This window comes from Suricata suricatta, chromosome 15, assembly GCF_006229205.1.
Source record: "Suricata suricatta isolate VVHF042 chromosome 15, meerkat_22Aug2017_6uvM2_HiC, whole genome shotgun sequence".
NCBI classification, from domain to species: domain Eukaryota; kingdom Metazoa; phylum Chordata; class Mammalia; order Carnivora; family Herpestidae; genus Suricata; species Suricata suricatta.
Window position 1 is genome coordinate 18,523,133 of NC_043714.1, and position 23,774 is coordinate 18,546,906.

Here is a 23,774-nt window from a genome sequence, read left to right on the forward strand (position 1 = left end):
TTTATATACATTATCTAATTTAATTTTTTCAACGACTCTATGACCCGGAGTCCACGCCACGCAAACAGTGAAATGGGATCTGAGAGCTTGACTAACTGGAGCGGTATGGTTGGCTGAGAGAGATCAAATCAGCAGCTGGAGTACTGCAGACCCCCATCATTAATAACATTGTCTTTACTCCACATGTCCATTTTTTTCTTTAAGCTCAGTTGATTTATATTTTAACCAATTTCTTTATCATCTATCAGTAATTTTTTAAGTCTGTGAGAGACAGAATTCTTTCCAAGAACATAGTTTATATGGAAAAGCAAATGTATGAAAAAGCAGGTACCACATCTTATTTATGTGAGCACACACATTAAGCATTGAATCAATGTTTGTTAAATGAATAAATGATGTTTGGAGCTCTCTAAAAAGCTTTTAAGATGTCATGATCTAAAGAGTTAAACAAAAGAACTAAAAATTCAATTGGTCCAATTTGCCAAACCTTGGGTTATAGCAAAGCACACCTTTTAAAAGCCAGAAAAAAAGAAATAATAACAGAAAACAAATTTCACTCTTTTAAAAAGCCTCCCCTGGAACTTTGAAGTGCTTTGTCGATAATCTGACATGCGGCTTTTTACCATCTGGATAACTTTTAGATTATCATCTCGTGTCTGTATGAGAAGGGGATGCCTGGGCTCACTGCTAATTGAACTTTATGATTTTTCTCTTTGCTATAACTAGGTGGGGGGAAAAAAGGGTGAACACAGCTGTCTTTCTAAGGTGCCTTCAGAGGCGCCCACTGAGCAATGATACAGGAAAAGACCCGGAGGAGAAAAAGGGAATTCAAGATAGGCAGCGGGATATTCAACATACTTTTTTCCCTCTCTTCTTCCAGCCCACGCTTTCGGCCACCCCTTTTGTGATTTCTTCCCATTCCAAAGGTTTCAATAATACTCATCGGTGTACATTACTCCTCAAATAAGAATGGTTAGCTGAGCTGAGAGGACAACATTCACCTTCCTCCTTCCTCTATTAGTAATCCAACCCCTGTCCTGGCCCCGCACACAAGCGCAGCACCCAGACACCTTCCGTGCACAACTTAACTTTACTGGAATGTAAGGAAATTTCAGGGTAAAAACCGCATAAATGGAAATCAGTCACATATCAGGTCTCAGGTTACTCAACTTGGCATGAGTTTAAAGCATAAAGCAATTCCTTTCGGGAACTGCCCATTATCACTCCCTCTGCTGTCCATCACCCTTGCCTCAGGCTCTGGCTCTTAGCCTCCATTCTTACTAATGCACCTGCCAGTCCCAGACGCGTACCTGCATATTCTGCAGGACGAGGCTTTTTGCTGTCTCGGTCTCCGAACGTCCTCTACCCAGCATCTCCCAAAGAGTGCAGACTCTGCACTCAGCCGTGTCCAGGGCTCTGTCCCACATGCCTCCTGCCTTTTCTTCCATCTTCTCAGCCCGATCTGCACCCCTGCGCTTTGCCCCAGTTCCTCTCTCTGGCATATATGTTTTTTGCATATGCAATTTATTCCTCCGCCTGTTCACAAAAAGACTGAAGGGGATAATCTGAATTTGGCACATACTGAATTTCTTGGATGATGTTCCCTCTGTTCATATTTTCTATGTCTCTCTAACCCACTGTTTTCTAGCAAAAGCTTTTTTAGGATTTCTAACATAAACCCTAACTCCCTGAGTTTACCTAATCCTCTGAATTCAAACTGTTTGTTCCCCAGGCTGAAGTCACAACAATAACATTTGTGTTATTATTAAGGATTACCAATCACTGCCTTTTTAAAGAGGCCTCTATTGTTTTCCTATACATCATAATTAAATAATCATATTTAAACACAGAAACTTAGGCAACTATTGACAGGGTCACCCTTTCACTAATACTTACTGAAAAAAGGAATATATTTTTTACTCATGCAGGGCAAATAATACTGAACTCACACTTAGGACATGAACTCCCAAAAGATTCTTAGAAAAAGGAGGAGGGGTGCCTGGATGACTCAAGTGGTTAAGCACCTGACTCTTGGTTTCAGCTCCAGTCACAGTCTCTTGATTCATGAGTTTGAGCCCTGAATTGGGCTCTGTGCTAACAGTGTGGAGCCTACTTGGGATTCTCTCTCTCTCTACCTCTCTCTCTCTGTCCCTCCCCTTCTTGTACTCGATCACGAGCATGCATGCGTGCTCTCTCTCTCTCTCAAAATAAATAAAATTTTTAAAAAAGAAAAAGGAGGAGAAACTGAATGATAACAGAGTACTTAGCATGTGATAGACACCGCTATCCACATTCAGACTTTGTTATTCCTATATTAGCCATTCCAATTATAAGTAAAGAACTAGAAAATTTTACACACCTGTAGAGCTAGGAATTGGACCCAAGTCTCCAAAAATCAATTCTGTCTCTCAAAAGGAAGTTCTATATAAATGCTAAACAGTAAAACTGGGTCATTAATTATGTGAAAGCAGTTTACATTTTTCCGCAATTTACACTCCCCCCTCCCCCAACTAATTAAATCTCAAATGCTGGTAAAGAGCTTCTTCCCACAATTTGCTAGGTTTTGTTTGTTTGTTTTTTGGTTGGTAGAAAGCTAGATGAAGTTTTACTGCGAAACTGGCGAGGAAGAGAAGACTGGACTTCCAATAAAAACTTATTAACTGGTGTGGCACATGGTGCCTATTACTAGTGGAACAAGTCCTGCAGAATACAGACTGGTCTGTACATTGTTTTGCTAAGGGCTGGCTGAGGGGCTCATCTCTTAGACTCATCCCGTGGGCTCATCCCCAAGCCAGCCATGAGCGGATGGCATCGACCCTTCGGGAAAGCACAACTGGTGATTTCAAATCTAGGGCAACACCACGCACATGCTGCTCAATGTTTTCTGTAAGGCTTTATTGCTGTTCCTGAGAAGCAAGACACATACATGCTTACTTAATGTGTTTTCCTTTGATTTACATGTCCTGGCTTCTTAAATCATTTCCAGAAGTCCTGAGGAAATGTGACATAAATGTGTTATCTTTTCCTCCAACAGAATGTCAGATTACTTCTTGAAAGATCCTTTCCAAATGCTTTAGTTCAAACCAATTTTAACAAACTCGAATATATACACCATAATTAGGAAGCCAATTTATTCAGTTAATTTGCATCAGTCTAAATAATTTTTCCTGACAGGTGACTTCCGTTCTAAGTACCAAGTACTTTTTAATCCCAGTCAGGTTATTGCTAAGGATAAATGATTTCACATTTCTCATAAAGATGCCAGTCATTAAGAATATTAACGCAAATTCCTTCCCCTTGAATAGAAATGAGCTGTTATGTTAGCAATGTTGCTGCATCAGCTTTTCTATTGTCAAATACAACAAATGATGAGAAAATCAATTTACTCTTTAGAATTAGTCAAGTGAGGAATCCTTTGAAGTGGGGGTGCCAGGTTTGCCTGGGTTCCATAATCACATAAAAGTGGGTACGCTCTATATGTTGGTACAATGTTGTGAAGTTTAATGAGGACTATTTGCTGCCGTAGACCTTCCAGACAGAATCTATCTCTGAAAAAGAATTCCCCACTCCTAAAATAGAGGTTTGATGAGCAGCAGATGTGGGTTAAATGAACCCTTGTTCAACTGAACTAAGAATATATTTTGATTTGTATGAGGCACAGGCCAGAAAAGGGGGTGTGATGATTTAGCACAGCCTCAGCATTGAGGTCAGCTGTGGAGTTCGACTATATTTATTTGCTCCATAAAGTGTCTCTTGTAAGGCAGCATGCAAATAAGCTCTTCATTAATACTTCCTAATAGCCAGAGGAGACCATACATGCTGCTTAGGGAACAACTCACAGTTTTACTTTGTAGTCAAAGAATGTGTGGAGGAAAGAAAGTCAATGGGGGTAGCCTAACCTTTGCAGTGATCTGTGCCCTGGCAATGATTTGCAAGTTCCACAATATTGTTTCTCCACCCATAAAGGGAAGATTAGATCGTTGCTCAAGAATGACAAGCATTTAATATTTGGAAATGACTAAATAATGAAGTGCCTGGATTCTATAGAAATGCTGAAGAGAAAAGAAGATTAATTTCAAACCAAAATCTAGTACGAACATGACCTTCCTATTGTAAAACTCATAAATAGGAAAAGAAATTACATCTAAAGCTTTGTTTCTAGGACTCAGAATTTGGAAATATATTAATATTGGAATGTTTCAGATGGAGAAAAAAGATCTGTTTATTATAATCTCTTGGTCTGTGGAGATGAGAAAAATTCTTTCTGCTACATTTTACAGAAAGAATGCAGTTAGTAGAGATTTAAATGACAGGAATGGAAGGGTCATCATTTTATTCTTGTGCCTTTAGGCAGGGCTAAAGTTAAGTCACCTCAGGAAAGAGAACAATGCTGTTACTCCCAAAATCTCCAGGTGAGAATGATAAAAATTAAAAAGAGCAGATGGGAAGGCTCTGGGGCCTCAAAATTAATAAAGGTCAGTTCTGGCTGACATAATTTCTGTTAAAACTCATTCCTATTTGCAAATAGCCTCATACTTAGCAAAACTCCAAAGGATGTGATTAGTTGGCACTAGTTCTCTGCAAAATTCCATTTAGTATTAGTGTTCATGTCTGGTCATTGTTTTGTTCACCTCTTCTTCACCCCCTTAATAAGGGAAGTCCTGCCCTAAGGGTCTAGAATGACCAGATACAGGATGTCTGACACGGCCCATGTGGGGGGAACGATGGTTTGTCAGTCACATATGCTAAGAGCCCGGGACAGGAGGACGCTACGTGCCTGCACAGCCAGGCAGAGGTTGCATTTGGGACCACAGGGAACCAGAAAAGGCTGTGGGGGGCCGGCGGGGGCAGGCTTTGTAGTAACAAGAGGATAAAGTGTACCTTGAGTCCCAGGGTGGGATATGGTTGGCTTGTTTCAATGACTGTGTGGTCTGGCAGGGAAGTGAAACGGATCAGGTTGAGGACCAGGTGGAGTGCAGCTGGAGCAGCTGGGAAGGAGCTGGCCAGGTGGGGATATTTGGCCCCTCTGACCAAAATGTCTCACCACACATACCGTGGTCTCATGTAAAAAGAATTGCTTTTTAAAAATTTTTTATGTTTATTTTTTGCGAGAGAGAGAGAGCGAGAGAGAGAGAGCATGCACGTGCATAAGCTGGGGATGGGCAGAGAGAGAGAGGGAGAGAAAGAATTCCAAGCAGGCTCTGTGCCCTCAGCACAGAATCCGACATGAGGCTTGAACCTACGAACCGTGAGATGGTGATCTGAGTCAAAACCAAGAGTTGGACACTTAACCAGTCACCCAAGTACCCCAAAAAGAGTTGCTTTTGACTGGGTTGATAACTATGGGGCTAGAAACAGTTTTCTAAAGAGAGTATCCCCAAGCCATGCCTATATAATTAAGAGATGATTTATGCAGAAGTATCCTTTGCTACTCACTTTGATTTGAATGAAAAGGGGAAGAGGGTCCTAAACCATCCAGACAAATTATGTATTTAATTCCTCACTTGATTTTAATTTGTCACAAGGTGAATATTGACTAACTTTAGACTTACAGCCAATGGCTGAAAATGATCTAGCTCGCTGAAGTGAAGGCGTTTCTGCCTTCCATTTTTCATGAAGAATTCTGTCAGGAAAGATAGTCAGGTTGGACTATCTCTCACTTTCTCTGCTGTTTAACAAAAGATAAAGGATACAAGGAGGCCAGTAGTTTCAGAAAGAGTTTGGACATCTGAAGTTAATGCTGGGCCCGTTAAAAAATAGAATCTCTCTGGACCCCAAGTTCTGGACTTTTTCATGAGGAAGTTAAACTAGATCAAGAGGGCTTTTTGTTGTTGTTAGTTTATTGTTTATTTTTGAGAGAGACATCGCAAGTGGGGGAGGGTGAGAGAGAGACGAACAGAGGATCCCAGGCAGGCTCCGTGCTGCCTGCACAGAACCCAAAGCAGGGCTTGAACCCACAAAACTCTGAGATCATGACCTGAGCTGAAACCAAGAGTCAGACTTTTTTGTCTTTAATTTTTTTTAAATGCTTATTTAGTTTTGATAGAGAGGGACAGAGCATGAGCCAGGGAGGGGCAGAGAGAGAGGGAGACACAGAATCTGAAGCAGGCTCCAGCTCTGAGCTGTCAGCGCAGAGCCCAACACAGGGCTCAAACTCATGAACCACAAGATCATGACCTGAGCTGAAGTCGGACACTTAACAGACTGAGTCACCTTGGCGCCCCTAGATCAATAGTTTTAAATGATTCTTAGTAGCAAAATGCTTGTTTCAAACAAAACTTAAAGTCACTCTATAAAATAGAGAGAAATGAATCTTTGTTTGAATCCACTGATAGCCCCAAGCCCTAATGACCTGGCCTCCCCTCACATTTCCTCTTTCCCAATTCTTCCCCAAAGATTCCTAAAGCACTTCCTGGAGAGCCCAGTGTTCCTTAGAACCCAGTTTGAAAACCAGCAGATAAGATCCTGTCTAAGGTTCCTCCCAGCTTTCAGACGAATGGAAAAATTGTAGGCTGGATTGTCAGATAGACGTGGGTTCAAATCCTCATTCTGTCACTTCCTGAGCTGAGTTACCAGTTTCTCCATCTACAAAGTGAAGATAAAAATTGTTCTGTTTTAGGATAATTGCTGCCTTAAGAATGAGTGTGAAGCATCTAGCCAGTGCCTGGAACCTAGTAGGGCCTCGCAAATGGGAGCTTTAATAAACATTATGACTCTGACTTGAGCAGGGCAAAATGAGGAAAGATCCTACACTTGAACTACTAAATCGCCACGAGCCTTCTGTCATCCCTGAAGCCAAAACCTCAAGAAGTTGAGGCAAACATTTCTCTTTAGAACCTGAATTGGTTTTCATTGTTCCCAATTAGTGGAGGCGGGAAAATTCTTCTAATTGACTGAACATTTTGTGTGGACTGGAGAGCGTGTACTGTGCAGACACACCCCGAGTCTCTTAAATGACACGGTGGTCGATCCAACCACCACAGATGGAATTCAAAGCACGTTGCCTTCACCGAAGAATATGAGGGGAGATGTCATAAGAACACTTTAGTGCTAAGCCAAAGAAAATCAGGACCTGACAGCTCACGGTCTATATTTCACCTGTATCAGAAAACAATCCACCAGGGAGCTGTTGTTCGTTTGTGCAATTGCTGTTGTGATAGCCCGCGGTTCTTTCGCTGGTGGAGTAGTTCCCCCTGTAAAATGCATCCCAGAAGTCTGATTTCTGAAAATCTCACCTTTGGGGAATTTTCCTGGCATTCTATTAAGTAAGCTCCACTTTATAGGCCCTCTAAATGTAGTAGCAGAGGCCCAGTGGATGCCCGCCCTCCTGTTACACTCACAAACTTACACCTGAGAGGAGGCTGACTCTTGTAAAGTTTGGACGCCCCTTTCCACGTTTTATAAAGCTTTCCTTAAAAAAAAAAAAAGGCTATCCACAAGCCCCTCTAAGTCCAATGCCCAGGTTCACCATCAATATTTCTCCACCATGGGCAGCATTCACCTGAGCCCATGGACGTTATGGGGGGCGGGGGGGGGGGGGGCTTTCGCTCCAAGACTGATGGCCCCGGTAAGAGCAAGTGGGCTGTCAGTTAAATTCAGTGAACATTCATCAAGTTCCTGCTCTACAACAGGCCCCGTCCCCTAGGCCATCCTGGGGAACCACAGAAGGCTCCAAAACCTATAGGGAGGCAGAGGGCCGGTGAGGAATTACAACAGACGCGGACCAAAGAGGAGAAATTTGGGAAGGATTCTGTGGGGAAGTTGGGATTTAACTAAGCCTTGAAGGAAATGGGAGTGCAGACATTCCAGGCTGAGGAGGAGGATGTGAGTAAGGCTAGGAAGTGAAGGAACTGAGGGGCCATCTTTAGAGTATGATTCATACTCTAATGTGCTGGGGTAGGTGAGGCCTGGAGGGCTGGGAAGTTGGTCAGGAGTGCGGAGACAAATAAATGGAAGTTCTGAGGAGTTGGGGAGATGAGGAGTAGTGCCGGGCACAGGGCAGGATAAAAAGAATTTTAAAAAATTTTTAAAGAAGGTAGCAAGTTGGGGACGGAGAGTCAGCAAGGAAGATGGATGCTCAGAGTGAATCAGAAAACTTTCTCAGACCCAACTCCGGGGTGGGGGAGGGGGGTACGGGAAAGAACCCTCAGGCTCTGAGGCTCAGGCTCCCACAGAGAAAATTTTGAAAAACAACAAAAACAAAAAAACACGAGCCCCCTAGAGATTGCAACTCGGGGATTCAAGTAGAGCGTTCAGCCCCGGCGCAGGGAGCTCCCTGCAAGCCTTCGCTGGGAAAACACGAGACCGGGAATTAGGAGAAGCAGCAGCAACACCTGGCCTGAGTCTAAGAAACATCAGTGTTTACTAAGCACTTGGTCTCTGGAACGCCCGCCTCTCCACACACCACATCTTCCGGGCGCGCGGGGTCCCGCCCGGGCGGCTACCCGGCCGGCGCGCGGGGCGGGGAGCCGGCCGCTGCAGCTCCCGGGCTGTGTGCCGCGGTTTGCATACACATATTGAATTGCCTTTTTTTTTTTTTCCCCCAGTCAGTTCAGCAGTGTCCCGAAATTCACCCCCAGTGTAACTTCTGCCTCTGCTCCTCCTCTTCTTGGAACTGCCTTTTGTTTGTCTGGCAGCCTTGGTTCTATGGGGGTGTGCGATGATAATAATACGCGGGCTTATATAACCCTCTTCATCTTGCAAGCACTTCGCAGACAGTCCCTAATGCATCTTCGGGCGGCCGGAGCGGCAGAGAGGAAAGCCCGAGCCCGCGGCGCGGAGGCCAGACGGGAGGGCGGCGCGGGTCAGAGGCCGGGCCTCCCCGGCTCCCCGCGCGAGGTCAGGGGAGATAAGGAACAATGACTCCCGCCCTCGGGAGGAGGAAGGAAGTCCCGCTGCCACCTTCTCTCTGCTCCCCTGCACGCTCCCAGTTCCCAGAGCTTGTTCTCTAGAGAAGATTTGGAAGGCGGCTCTTGTAAGTATGATGCTCTGCTTTTTTCTTTAGAAAGGAAGGAAACAAACTTTCCTGGCTGCCCCTGGTCCATTTTATGTGATCTGTTCCTTAGGATTTAGTTTCCCTCGCTCGGATTCTTAGGTGATGGACAGTGGGTTTCTGGCCAAAATCTCCACCCAGTTGGGTCCCTCCTCAAAATCATAGGAGGGGAAAGAAGTTTGGGTTGAGAATTCACTTAACAAAAGAGCACCCAGGCCAGGTGCTGAAATTGACCACTTTCGCCACCTCCGGGTCATGGCTGCCTGTCCCACACACATCTCATCCTAGAGAGGAATCTGGTTCTTCGTCTGGCAGGTCAGGCCACCAAAAGGGATGGAGGGACTTTAGTTTTCAGGTTCTCTGCTTGCAGTGCCCACAATTTCAGACAAATGTAATTGTTGGAAGTTTCTTTTCACACTCTGAAGTAAATCCCATCTCTCAGTGTAGGCTTGAAAACTTGCACGGGCTTGTATAAACTGTACAAAAACACTGTGACTGTGGTGGACATGTGCATTGTTATTAAGTTTTCCCCCCGCAGAGCTGAAAGGTCTAAATGTTAAAGGAACATGGGCACTAAGTTCTTAGGCACCGGCCAACCCCACAGCTCTGTTATGAAGCTGTTCTCATAAAGAATGCTGAATTCACAGAGCATTTTTCTCAGGGATGATGCTCACTACTTTGAATTATCTTTCAACCAAAAGTGAACTTAAAACCCCGGAACAACACTAAGAAAGAGACAATTTCTGAACACAAAATAGAACTTAAAGAAAGTTCTATTTTGGGGAGGTGTGCAATTTGCATTTACAGAACCATGATTACAACTTGGCATAAGTATGGCATATAGAAAATTACTGTCTTTACTCAGGTACGAAAAGTGAGACCTAGACATTGGCAATAATGTAGAAAAACAAGGCCTCTTACTTTTAGTGCCAGAAATGTTATCTATGATGTGTCCACTGAGCTTGATTGGCCTTATCTTTAGATAAACAGATGCAAAACCCCATATAATGAGTATGTATAACTGTGTGTGTTTGTGTGTATGCTTATACACATATATATGTAAAAGTTCAGGGCAATTAAATATATATTTAGACATATATAGTCTTACATTTGTTGTATCTATCTAGTGCTCAGAATTTTACATGATAGTATAATATCCAAAGTGGGTCAAGCAGAAAGATTTCATATCAAATTTCAGAATGCCACAGAGCTATTTATTCAGCAAACATAGGAAACATTATAAAATTATGTCTATTTTTAAAGAATCTCTTTAAATGACATTTCCACTTAGAATTCTCTGTGGCTTCCAAGAAGTTCTAAGGCATAATTAAAGTTGAAAATGAGACTGGATTCTCGTTGCTTTTACCCCTAAATTTAAGAGTGATCTGTCAACACTCAATTCTATATACTAGCTAATTTAATTACAAGGATCAGCCACATAATCTCAACATTAGCTTCAAAGGCATACTTGGTCAGAGTAGAAAGAGTACAGGCCACGATGGGGGTCCAGATTTGAGGCTTGCTTTTGCCATTACCTGGCTATATGACCAGCAGCAAGATCTTTAAGATTTTTAGCATCAGGTTTCACATCTTTAAAATAAGGTCAATACTACTTATCCTGAAGGCAGGATTGTTGAAAGTACCAGAAGGAAATAATGTATGTGAAACACCCAGTACAGCGTCTGAAAATAGTAGTGTTTCGGTCAATTTTAGGGCTTTTCTCTCTCTTTTTTTAAATTTTTATATGTTTGTTTATTTTTGAGAAAGACAGACAGACAGAGACAGAATATGAGCAGGGGAGAGGCAGAAAGCAGGCTCCAGAGTCTGAGCTATCAGCACAGAGGCCGACATGGGGCTCAAACTAACGATCTGTGAGATCATGACCAGAGCTGAAGTCGAAAGTTTAACCAACTGAGCCACCCAGGTGCCCCTTAGGTCCATTTACTTTATTATCTTTGAGTCAGTTCATTCATTTATTGAGCATCTACTATATATTAAATGCTGTGCTAAGCACTAGTGATACAAAAGTGAATAAGATTAATATCTCCCCCTGGGAGAATTTCTATAGTCTGAGGAGACAGTAAAAAAATGACAGATAATTTTCTCAACAGTGCAACACCTGTAAAAATAGAAGTATATTTCAGATGAAGTGACAGAAGTGAAGCCAGAGTGATTATTTCTGCCTAGTGTCAGTCAAAGGAACTTTCACAGTGACAAGATGAGTGTGTGAGTTTTAAAGGATCAGCAAGAGGTATAGAAGGACTTTGTAGAAGAGAACAGCAGAGAGCAGAAGGTGTGAGAAAGCCGGGGTCAGAGGCGGATTTCTGTTGATGCCATAGTGTTACCTCTAGGAGGGGCTAGGAGATTTAGTCAGTGGCCCAATCATGAATATTCTGGGGCCTCATGCTCAAGTGCTTTGACCTAGTACTGCAGTAAAACTCAAACTCATGCATGAACCAGGCCATGATCTGCAAAAAATCTGTTCAGATTGGTATACAAGAAAAAACTTGGGCCGAAATGTAAGCCAACTGCACCAGTAAGATACTGTTTGGTTTAATAGACTATTGCATTTGTTCGTAGCAAACCCATCCCAATGATGGAAGCATCATAGCACAAACTTAACTCACCAGCCCTAGCACTTTCAGGATCACTCTTTAACCAGTGGGAGTTAAGACAGGGCTTTGCATGGGGCTAAGGCAGAAAATAGATAGAATTTTTTGTTTTAGGAAGGTTTTACATATAGCAGCTAGTATCCAGTATGGAGTGGGGGTTGAGCAAAGGCCTAGGAGTTGGCAATACTATAAACTAGAAGACCAGTTAATAAACCGCAGTAGTGGGGCACCTGGGTGGCTCTACTGGTTATACATCTGACTCTTGGTTTTGGCTCAGGTCATGATCTCGTGGTTCATAGGATCAAACCCTGCGTTGGGTTCTGCGCTAACCACACAGAACCTGCTTAAGATTCTTGCTCTCTCCCTTCCTCTCTGGCCCTCCCCCACTCATGCTCTCTCCCTCTCTCTCAAAATAAATAAACGTTAAAAAAAAGGACATCTATTGAAAAAAACAAAAAGACTATTATAGTTTTCCATCTGAAATGCTGAGGTCCTAAGCTGTGTAGGTGGACAATAGGATGCAGATTTCAGAACTATTTATAAGATATGGCATTCTTAACTTGGGGGCTGAATGAGGGAGTGAAAGGAAAAGGGAAAAGGTCTGAATTGGTTTTGGGGCTCAGCTGGGTAGCTACAATGGAATACTGTAAAACAAGAGGAGGCACAAGTTTATAATAGAGAATTGAGTTTGGGGGGGCGAGGGGGGAATGTTGAGTTGTGGTGTCAATAAGAAGGCAGACTACAACATTGAGTAAAAATCAAAAGTAGCTTTTAAAAAAGCATAAAAATTGCCAGATTTAGGGGAGTGGATATCAAGGAGAGACAAAGTTTAAGTTCTCCCTATTATGCTTGATGCCCCTAAGAAATGTCAGTATCTGGACTTTCTGGGCTCTGAGGTTTCATCTTGCATCCCTGCTGTTGAGTGGATTGTTTTTCCATTAACTTTTCAACAGGAAGGCCACGTCTAGGGCAGTCTTGCCAATAGCCATGCATACCCTTAAAAAGACTAATTTGTACTCCCTCTGAGCCTTCAGCAATTAGTAGAGACTAGAAAAAATATCTGGGCTAGTAAAATACTTATTGAGAAGGAATACCTATTCATATAGAATGTTTAATCATGAAGAAGTCATTCCTTAGCAGACTTTTCCACTGCCCTTAAATTAGGGGATACACTCAGAGACTAGAGAAAACGAGGTGATTTTTAAGACCAGGGCAAAGTTGGTGATTTCCCACCTTGCCATTACGTAGCCTACAACCGTCTCCTTCGGTGTGGCAGGAAGTTCTCCCATACGCTTGAATGGTATGTAATCGGAAAGAAAGGGCAGATAACATTTGCGAATTTTTAAAAGATGACAACTGGAAGAATTTTAACATTTAGAAAGAATAGAAAACAATCTCATTAACAGACAGGAAGCTATGACATTTTAAATCTTTGAGGTCTGATTACGTGATAACCTTCGTTTTCTTATACCTTTCACCCTTTCTACACTCAGCCCTTAATCTCCTATGGCAAAGCCTCTATCGGATTTCCTGCAGTTCAGAGTGCCCTCCCCACCCGAACACTTCAGAGCAAACACCATTTATTATGAAAGGGACTTAGCCCCAGACTTCATGACTAGTCTCACAGAGTCATATAATATTTCTGTCTGGTAGGTAAACTGTATCAACATATTTAAAAACAGATTTAAGAAGCTATTTCCACTTCTGAATATAAAGAGGTTTATCACTCATCAGAAAGATAGTGTTTGGTTATAAACTGGCTTCTGATGGTTCACTTCAAAATCCCCCAAACTTCAGAAATTATTTTGGGCTCTTGAAATGATGAAAAAGGTTTCTATTTTTACCAAACTGCTTCCAACATAAAAAAAGAAAAGAAAAGAAAAAGATAAAAAGAAAAATTCCAGAAAAGAGCTGTTACTATCTCCGTTATACAAAATAATCACCCTCTATCTATTTTATAAGAAGAACTTACATCCTATGAAAGTTTATTATTTAAAGAAGGAGCAAGATACATTTGGGGGAGTTCCCATTAGCACAGTAGAAAGCTGAGCTTCCATATAAGCTGCTGCCCGTCCCGCACGTAGGTTGCTCAAGCCAGGTAAAGCCTTGGCTTCATAAGCAAGTGCTCCACTCTTCACAGTCCTTTTGGGTTTGCCGATATGATGATTTACTCCAGGCGGGTGCCGCCCGAGCCCCGGCGCTGTCCTGACGAGTGTCTGGAGTAGATAGGGCGCAGCTGTGCGGTCCCCCAGACACCTGAGTGCAAGATATTGCCGGATTCTGCTTCATTTCTGAGCTGTTCAGAAAGCTGGCCGCTCCCCAGCTCTCTCTTGGGTTTGGCTTCCTGTTCACATGTTTTCTGGTCCCATGTCATTGTGCATGAAGTAATAGTCCCACATGCAAGCACCGTCCACAATGGCAAGATTTGTGTGGTTCAGTGTGAGATTTCTAATGAGGACATTTTGGACCTTCCTGCAGCTCCTTAGGGAAAGCAGTTTGAACTGTTATTACTTTCCAAGGCAGAGCAAGCAGAGACGGAAGGCACTTCTGCAACAAGACTAAAAACCGCTTCCAGAAGAAATGAAGGGACAACTACCTAAGAAATCTAAGCATGTACCTTCCACGTCTATTTAAATGTATATGTGTGTGAGGTGTAGAAAAAATGCCTCCAATTCACAGTTTAAAAACATCAGTTACTATTTCAGCATTTCACTGTGAATGGTGCTAGTGTTTTCCACTGAGGACTGTTATTTTAATGACATTGCTCTGCAGCAAAATCTGATGAGTTTACGAAGTTTGAGAGCCAGGAAATGCAGCTCAGTTTCTGAACAACTGAAAAAGCCAAGAGAGTTAAGTTCAATCATCTACTTGCTTTATAGCATGGATTCCTAAGTGCTAAGTACAATGCTAATACGGAGCGAGAAGCCAAACCAAACTTTTAAAGTAGAGTCCTTAAACTATCCAGCCCAACTTCCCAGCAGCATATTATCAGCAGGTGAAATTCTGGCACACACCCACATCGAGTTGTGGATGTTAATGTCAAATTAATGGGCATGGGTGCCAACGTTTCCTAAGATTTTAGGGCGGAAAGGATTTTGGATGTCTCCCAGTCTTATCTGTATATTTTATGAACAGAACTGAGATTCACACGAGTGCACACACACACACACAGACACACACACACTCTCTCTCTCTCTCTCTCTCTCTCTCTCTCTCTCTCTCTGTCTCTCTCTCTCCCCACACACGTGTTTGCACAAAACACCTCTGAGTCTTGTGCTGAGTCGTTGTGTACAGAAAATATCATAAGTCTGGCTTAAGAAAAAGAAAGAGCAAAATGGCCTCGAGATGGGCCAATGATTCCCTGCTTCATTCAAATTTGCCTGGCCCAGCTTCAGCGCCATGTGGACCGAAAATTTATCCTTGCTTCAGGAACCATTTAAGGTCTTCGATTAGGTATTTTTGACCAGAACCTGAATAAACTCAAACACACTCAGGATCAATATGTGACTCGGGTTCTGATGATAAAGTGATGCTCTGGGGCACCCGGGTGGCTCAGTCGGTTAAGTGTCCAACTTCAGCTCAGATGTCTCAGTCTGTGGATTCGCACCCCAATCAGCCTCTGTGCTGACAGCTCAGAGCCTGGAACCTGTTCGGATTCCCCCTCTCCCCTACTCATGGTCTGTCTCTCTGTGTCTCAAAAATAAACATTAAAAAAAGTAATAAGCAAACAAACAAAATGATGCTCAATCAGTGCCGGCACTTACCAGGGGGCCACATTATGATTAGAGAATGAGATACATATAAAGCCCCAGCCAGGTATAACCTCCGTGCTTAGCGATCTTAGAACCTGGTCTGAGGGATGAGACCTTCACCCGCGTAGGCAGCAGTGACAACAGTGGGGACTGCATTACTAGATGCTCCGTTGGGTGGCACAGATTTTTAAGTGTTGGCAGGCTGGTGACAAATGAAAATGGAGCTTGTCAGGAAATGTCAGGACTTCAGCTGATCCCAGAGGGGTCCTTAGAATTTGAATACATGGAGGGAATAACTGTGGCTTTTCTAGGTAAGGAATGGCAGAAATGAAAGCATAAAGAAAGTCTCGCCAGAGGACCCCGAGGAAGCCAGGCTGCCGGGCACTCTCCTAGAGCATTTCCCTACCTGACTGCGGGACCGCGGAGCCCCCGTTAGTGTCTGACATACCTGCTAAAATGTGACTGAAATATATGCCTTAAAAAACCGGGGCATAATTCACTTGAATGATATTTATATAACTACCCATCCACAATAATGTCATTATATTTATATCATTGAAAACCAAAAGAAACTACAGATTGAATATAAACAAAACCATAAACCAGTAACATTCTCTTTAATAATGTTAGTTTCATTTGCCAGATGATTCTCTTTTGCTGAAGTTAAAGAATAAATTTGTTCCAGCAGAGTGTTCATTAATGAAATTGTGAAAAGAAGACACATTTTAATAAGAAATTTCTTTTTTTTATTTATAAGAAATTTCTATTCACATTTAGCGCTATGCCTATTTAAAATGAGTCGTTACAAGTGCTACATGTAAATAAGGACAGTATCCAGGCAGTACATCTGCTGGGGTCAAGGTTCTGGAACAGAGAACTGTGATGGCTGGACCATCCTATCACCTTGCTCTCTTCTGGCCAATAAAACTTTCCGTGGCACCGCAGGAAGTATTTGACTCCCAGGGGCAGATGCTTATCAGGCAGATATTTAGACTGCTTCTGTTCTTTCTATAATAGCCTATAGCAATTAAATTGTTACATTATTCTCCCACACATTATCATTGTAATGATGACAAATCAGAGCCTCCATTTATAAAATTTATGAAAAGTCTGATCTTGTTCCATGAAAATATCTTTTGATTGCATATTTCCACCGCAAGAGCTAAAAAAAAAAAAACGCAATTAACCCAAATACTACTGCTTGCCAGTGTTTACTGTGTGCTTATGACGGATCATCAATTCTCCTACGTTTTTCACATGGATATTTGCGTGTAATCCTCACATCAACCCTGTGGGTTAGATACAATCTTTGATCCCCATTTTTCAAAGGATGCTGAATCACAGAGAAATTAACTCACTCAGGGTCACAGAGCCAGTACATGCTGTAGCCTGGAATTCAGGCATCTCATTCCAGGGTCTGCTACAGCCGATAGTGTATTCAGAACAATTGCAAAAAATGTTCTTTGGCGTTCGGCAATGCCGGCATGACCACAGCCAGACACTTACAGCTTCACATTCAAGTGTTAACTTTTACTTCCAGAAATCACAAGGTGTCATGCGTAATTATAAACATACACACTTATATGTCCTCCAGGGACGTATTTAAAAATACGTAGACATCTGTGTGATACTTATAACAATTTGTAGTATTATCAGAGATGTGAGGACAGAGAATGTAAAAGTTGTCCTACAGCTCACCCACCCCTAGAATGGGAAGCACGGGGGAGTAGTTCAACAGGCCAACTGGGTTGGGTGTGCCCGATTGCAGAGGGTGGCGTAAATGGGTGGAGGCGTTGAGCTTCTGTCAGGAATGGAAAGAGACATGATAAGGATGGCGTGGGAGGAAGGGTCCTGCAGCCACAGGGCAGCTCCAGGGAGGCACTGCTGTAGCAAATTCGTTATAAGAACAAAGCTTCCAGACAGAGCAAAGGACTAGGTACTGCCCCACATTTAACCCGAATCACTAGGGCCAACTCAGATCAAGAAGAAATTCCAAGTCTATTGTACTGAGGGAGATAACGTACACCCGTTACCTCTGAAATTCCCCTCTGCGTATACCAACAGACAGTTGTTTTTGCCAGTGAAGAGGTAAGAAAGCTCCAAATAACATGTGTTAATATTTATTAACATGGGCAAGAGAAACACTTTTTCCAGGCAAAGGAGATTTGGGGTTGTTAGATTGCAGGTGATGTTTTCTTATTCTTTTATATTTCTTATAACATATTTTCTTAAAAGATATATATCTAATATTTCTTCTATATTATATATCATAAATGTGTACATGTTAAAAATGTACTATTCATGGCAGCAAAATTGCATCATCAAATACTTAATGCATTAAACAGGGTGTTTCCTCTCATTCAAAGTATCTAAGTTGATTTTAGTTACTTACATTTTTCAACTGTCATAAATGCAGAATAGAAACAAATTTAAGGGGCGCCAGGGCGACTCAGTCGGTTGAGCGTCTGACTTTGGCTCAAGTCATGATCCCGCTGTTCATGAGTTTCAGCTCCATGTCAGGCTCTATGCTGACAGCTCGGAGCCTGGAGCCTGTTTCAGATTCTGTGTCTCCGTCTCTCCCTGCCCCTCCCCTGCTCATGCTCTGTCTCTCTCTTTCTCTCTCTCTGTCTCAAAAATAAGTAAACATTAAAAGAAAATTTTTTTTAAAGAACCAAATTTAACCACTTGTAAATGCTTACTTTACTACTCATCAAATAATACTTACAGCAACTTTAGGAGATTTTATGATTCAGCACATTTTCCTTTAAAACAGGTCTCATAACCTGAAATTAGATGTCATTCAACTTTTAAACTTGGAACACTTTGTAAACTTTTGAAAAGAGACTCTTCTTTATTAGTTGTAGGAAATCCAGTCAAAGAGAAGTATGAAATGAATCTGAAGGAAAGTCTTTCCCTTGATGAAGAGGGAGCCAAATGGAAACTTCTACAAAAGGACTGAATTACTCACCATACTTCAAAGTCTCTTGCAAGTGCTTATAAGAAAATCAGCGTGGATAAAATTTGTAGAATATTATTCCTAATGATGTTCTCCTTTGAAGTTATGAAAGGGCGCTATCAGATAGATGAGAGAAGCCACTTATACAACTGAGGACACTTTGACTCTTTTCCATTATAGGTGCTGACGGCCACCCACCACCATCTGAAGAAGAAGAATTTGGCGGATGACATGCAGGTTCTCCAAGACAGAGTAATTGCAGAAAATCTTCAAAGGTACTTGTATCAAACATTTATCTCTTGGTTAATTAAACCAAGGCACTAATTAAACCTGAGCACCTCATGTCACTTGAAGAGAGGAGTGTCCCATCAATGGGGAATTATAAGAAACAGAGGAGTCTTCTGCCTTCTGTATCATTTTCATCCTTCTTGGCTGAGAGCTAAAGGGGACCTTAAATGTGGTAGAGCCATTCCATGAGATTAGGCTTCAGGAATGGCAAAAGAACCATCTGAATAATGAGTATTTGAAGAATCAGGGATGCCTGGCTGGCTCAGTCAGTAGTGCCTATAACCTGTGATCTCAGGGTTGTGGGTTTGAGTCCCACATTGGGTGGAAAGATAGAAAGAAGGAGGGGGAAGGGAACAAGGAAGGAAGGAAGGGAGGAAGGGAGAATCATAGAACTTTATTAACATGTCATGGACTGTTCAGGAAGCTCTGGGGAATCAAAGGCACAGGGAATGGCAGGCCAGCGACACCAACCATCCATAGTCTCAGGAGTGAAAACCACAGAGATCACCTGTCTTGTTTATAGCTTGCCTTACACAGTTTCTTGCCTTGGCCACATAAACACTAGTGCCCAGAGTGTTGTGGGGCTGGGAAGAGTTACAGAGACCCACCTAAGCAATACAACCTTAGTTGTAAAAACGTTATCAGTGGTGTTGATTCATGTGAATTTGCAGCCCCATGTGTCTGCTGAAATGTCAATGATGCTGATATTTGTTCCCTTCTATCCCCAACCAAACTAATACAATGGAAACTGTTGAGTTCCTGTTGGTTTCAAATTGCAGCTCTTAAGAATCATTACCCTCTGCCTGCTTTTCATTCTCAGCCTTGTGTTGGCCCAGGTGGGCTTGGATAAAGTCCTCCAATCGCCAAAAAGTTTGTGGAACTCACATAAGCAAAACAAAATGAAATCTTCAACAGGTCTGGCCCAAATTTCAGATTTGTCCTTTGAGGACAAAAGCCAGCTTCTCTTTCTAATACTTATGACATTAAGCATTTTGTGTCATCTACAACTGGCAAATTTAGCAGGGAAATATCTGGAAGTATATGGGAGTCCTGGGTTAGTTCCTCGACAGAATATCATGAAGATTGGCAATTATTTTCTGTAATTCTCAGTGCTCTGTGTGCAAATGGTCTGTGGTATCACCAGAAATGTCAAGTTGGAGTTTAACGAAGTCTCCTTCCTTTAGAACCCCAGACAGGAGAGGAAATATTCCCAAACAGAAACTAAAAACAATGTTTGTTTAGAAATAAATTTAATAAACAGTAGAACTATGACTACTTAAGAATTCTTCATCTTCTTGAGTCAGTTCTCCATTTAGTGGGTAACTTTATCAGTTTAAGCATTATATCCTTTTCATTTTTCAGTATTCTTACTATGAGAAAACAGGAATGTGTTTAATATCTCATCAAGTTAGAATTACGTACTGAAAGTTAACACATAAGACACTTACTTCTTAAAAATCTGTAGACCCCCTATGAGAGAAGTCTCTGGTCTGCTTTTTGTCTTTGGACTGAAATATTCAAATTCAAAGCTGGACCAACTGCCAGCTTCAACATCTCCGCCCTTCCTCATCCATTATTTGAGCTCTATTAGGTAGGTAACTGAGTCACTTTCCACCACCACATCTGTATTCACAGATCCACGGTCCTCCCATCTGGTAAATTTTGTAGAAAGAAATGAGTCCTCTCTATGTGTACGCGGACAGTCAGATTTATAAAATAAGGACCACATTAATAAGCATTTGAGCTTCAAAATGCTGCCCTGTGCATTTTTGATTGCCTCTCGGCTCATGTCATCTGGGTATAAAGTTTTTTTCAGCTAATATTTTTCCAGCTTTAAGAACTGCTTACCTGCAGTTCATTGAACTTGGCATCACCTCCAAGATACATAACACAAGAGACAGAACCAGGAGATGTCATAAGTAAAACTCAGAAGCTGCCTAAGCATCCTGACTGTTTGATTGCCAGAAGATTCTTTCTTGTTCCAAGGAGAGATAGGTTGTATTTACATGCAATAAAACAACAAAAGGACAATTAAATTTCACAGCTTGGGGGAGATTTTGAGGGTTCTTGTCAAAAATGTTCACACCTGTAGAACAGACTGTTATTTTTTGTGGGGCTTGGTTTTCAGCTTGAAATACACCTGCCAAAATCTGAAGGTCCACTATTGTACCTTCTGGACTCAAAAACTGCACTGTCAGACAAGGTTTGGGGCACACAGATGGGATAACTTAGAACAGTGACTATGTTGTTTATAAGGAAATTAAGACCTTTCCTCGCCCAGTCAATGTCCATTTAAGATGGAAAATTTTATCAAAGCATGTCTTAGTTGTTTCTCCCTGGCACTTTATTATATTTTTATATTTCCCAAATAATTAAAGTTATACTCAATGCCTTAATTTAAATTTAAGAGATTTTTTAAATTGTCTATAGATTATGATAGTAAACTCTAGCTTTTTAAGGAATCAACTTCAGACTTAGACCCTAAAAACTGCTAAAATTTTCTTTGTCTGAGCGTCTACAGAGCATTTAAGCTTGCCGTGGAATATTAAGAGCTGAGTTTGGAGCTGGTCAGAAGGCAGCTCTTTTCATTTGTGACCATTCTTACCCTTACCATTTCTCAGTGCACATCCTAATGGCAGCTAAAATAATGTATTTGTTGTAAAACGATACAATAGTGGACACTAGACTGGCTTAGTCGGTGGAGAGGGCAACTCCTGATCTCAGGGTTATAAGTTCAAGCTCCACACTGGGTTTGGAGGTCACTTAAAAATAAAATCTGGGCCACTTGGGTGGCTCAGTCAGTTGAGGGTCTGACTCTTGATTTCGGCTCAGGTCATGATCCCAGGGTAATGGGATCAAAGCCCATGTCGGGCTCTGTGCTGAGCATGGAGTCTGCTCCAGATTCTTGATTGCCCCTCTTTCTTACTAAAAATAAAATAAAATGATATAAAGTAATTCTTTTTTAAAAAAGCAATAGCAATCCAATACAAAGTTTTTTGAGGTAAAACACACACACACTTAACCCATGCCCATGAATTTTTTTTAATATGAATATATGCAAGGAGGAATCATAGGAAATTGTTGCTATGGACTATTTCTGACCCAGAAAAGCAGCAATATCATATGGTTCTACCTACTATACAATTGGCAACATAGAGAATATATAATTTTATTCTGATTCTTTTCACTTTTATGTGGAAACAGTCTACAGTTTCTGCATGGACTTCATAGTTTATAGCTTGAGTTCATGCACCATGCTCTATTACATGGATGTGGGGCACATAAGTGGATTTGCTTTCTCCGTATAAAGGGTAACACTCAAAAAAAACTTAACCCACACCTTCCTTCACACAGCCATCTTATTTAGTTGCCTTCTAATGCCAGTTTTGAAACTAATGCCTTCTCCTGCATCGTCCTATCATCCCCCTCCAGAACTAAATACTTTCACATGTGAGTCATCGATACTAATCTAATCGATAGAGCAAGTGCCAGTGAGCGCGAGCACGCCAGTGTGCACACGTGCATTCACGTGGTTAAATGGACCTGTGTAGACAGTACCTCCTCAAAGGCAGAAGTCTGTGGTTAAAGGAGACAGCAGACTTCAATAGGATGAGAAACATTGTGCCCATCAGGCTGTGTCACCTTTTGCTGGCTTTTCTCCATTTTCGTGTGACTGAAACCTGTCCCAGCAGATGGTCCTCCCAGTGCGCTTTGGCTGCCGAGAGAATGGTGCTTTGTCTAGTCGGGCGAGGAAGTAAACTCCAGGGATATTACCCGACCAGAGAGGAAAACCCTTTGCTCTTGCTGTCATAATGCATTCAGGCAGGACGTTAAGAGGAGGGGTGAGGAGTGCTGAGCGGGAGGGAGGGGAGCAGTTTAATTATGAGGGTGGGGGCGGGGACATGGGGACAGTTACAAGTGGAAATCAAGAAGAAAAAGAATGGGATGATGTCATTCTTGACTGGGACAATCACTGAAATGAAATCAGGTCACACACAATGGTCCTGTTCTATGCCTGGAACCGTGAGTGTTCGAAGCGATCACTTTGTGGTGATGCTTGTTAGGAGGGGCCTAAGGCCCTGCTTACATTAAGATCCCCCCAAGACATCTTTGAGATCCATACGAAGGGTAGAATCACTCCATCCCGTGCTGAAATGACCCACACTGGCGCGACATTTGTTTAAGGTCACCAAGCCACAGTTTAGAATAGAAAAAGTCTGGATTCTTACAACGGAGAATTTTAAGAAGCAAAATGCAACTCCACAACTTGGTTTCAGGCCAGATGTTTTAAATTGATGCCCTTTTTCATAGGATAATTTTGAATGGCATTTTGGAGTTAAGATGGAATACATTTCCCAGTATAATGTTGCATTTTCTGAAAAGAAATACTGCTTTGTACTGTGTTAGGACATTTTTAGGACTGATTAACTCTGCTTACATAGGAAGCATTTGATTTGTGTCATTGTTGAATCCCCAGTGCCACTGGTGGCAGATATATTCAAATGTAGGTCCCTTCTCTCAGTGATGTCCTAATTTAACCTCATTCATCTGCTTAGATTTCATAAAGAGGGCATCACAATTACAAATGAAGGTTAGATTTTCTAAGAAGTCATCCCTGGAATAAATAGGTGATAGGGTCAAATCCTGTTATTAAGGTTCTGTTACTCCATTCTCTAGGGCTTCAAACAAATAAGTCACTGACGAAGGCTTTTTGAGGACATTTTTGCTGCGTGAGTATTTATAAGGGTAGAACAGGAACCCGGGAGGCCATTTACATTCACATCTGCAGGTTGGAGAATCTACACACTTGATGTTCGGGTTTGGTAAAGGTGTGTATGTATATTCAGGGATGGTAAGGTCCTTCCCTCTCTGGTGGACTATACAAAAATGTATAAATAAAATTCGATTACCGTGAGAATTCATATTGGTATTATGATGTTGCCTTCAAATTACTAGAGAATCTTGTGGCGGTATATATGTGACAAACGTGTTTGAAAGTTGCTGCGGGTTGTGGCTGTCATAATGCAAGGAGGCACATTTTGAAGGGGTCCTTTAGGGGAGTGGAATCTAACATGAACCTCAGTGGTTTCTGCTTCCCTTTTCCCCCTCACATTTTTATTTAAATTCTAGTTAGTTCTGTTTCCCTTATTTTTAAGTGGAAGGTGATCAGACCA

General features: G+C 41.9%; 1 protein-coding gene across 4 annotated transcripts in view; it reads left to right on the top strand.

The window, feature by feature from the left end:
- The window catches only part of SULF1 (sulfatase 1), a 174,913-nt gene that overhangs the window by 15,664 nt on the left and 135,475 nt on the right, over positions 1–23,774 (top strand). For 2 of the 4 annotated variants that reach the window (XM_029923229.1, XM_029923234.1), the window contains exon 2: positions 18,493–18,587. The exons of 1 other annotated variant lie outside the window; for it this stretch is intronic. The gene's annotated coding sequence lies outside the window, so the exon portion shown is untranslated. Of the gene's footprint in view, positions 1–8,922; positions 8,975–18,492; positions 18,588–23,774 lie in introns of those variants that run through there. One more of the 4 variants, XM_029923230.1, reaches the window with a different exon arrangement.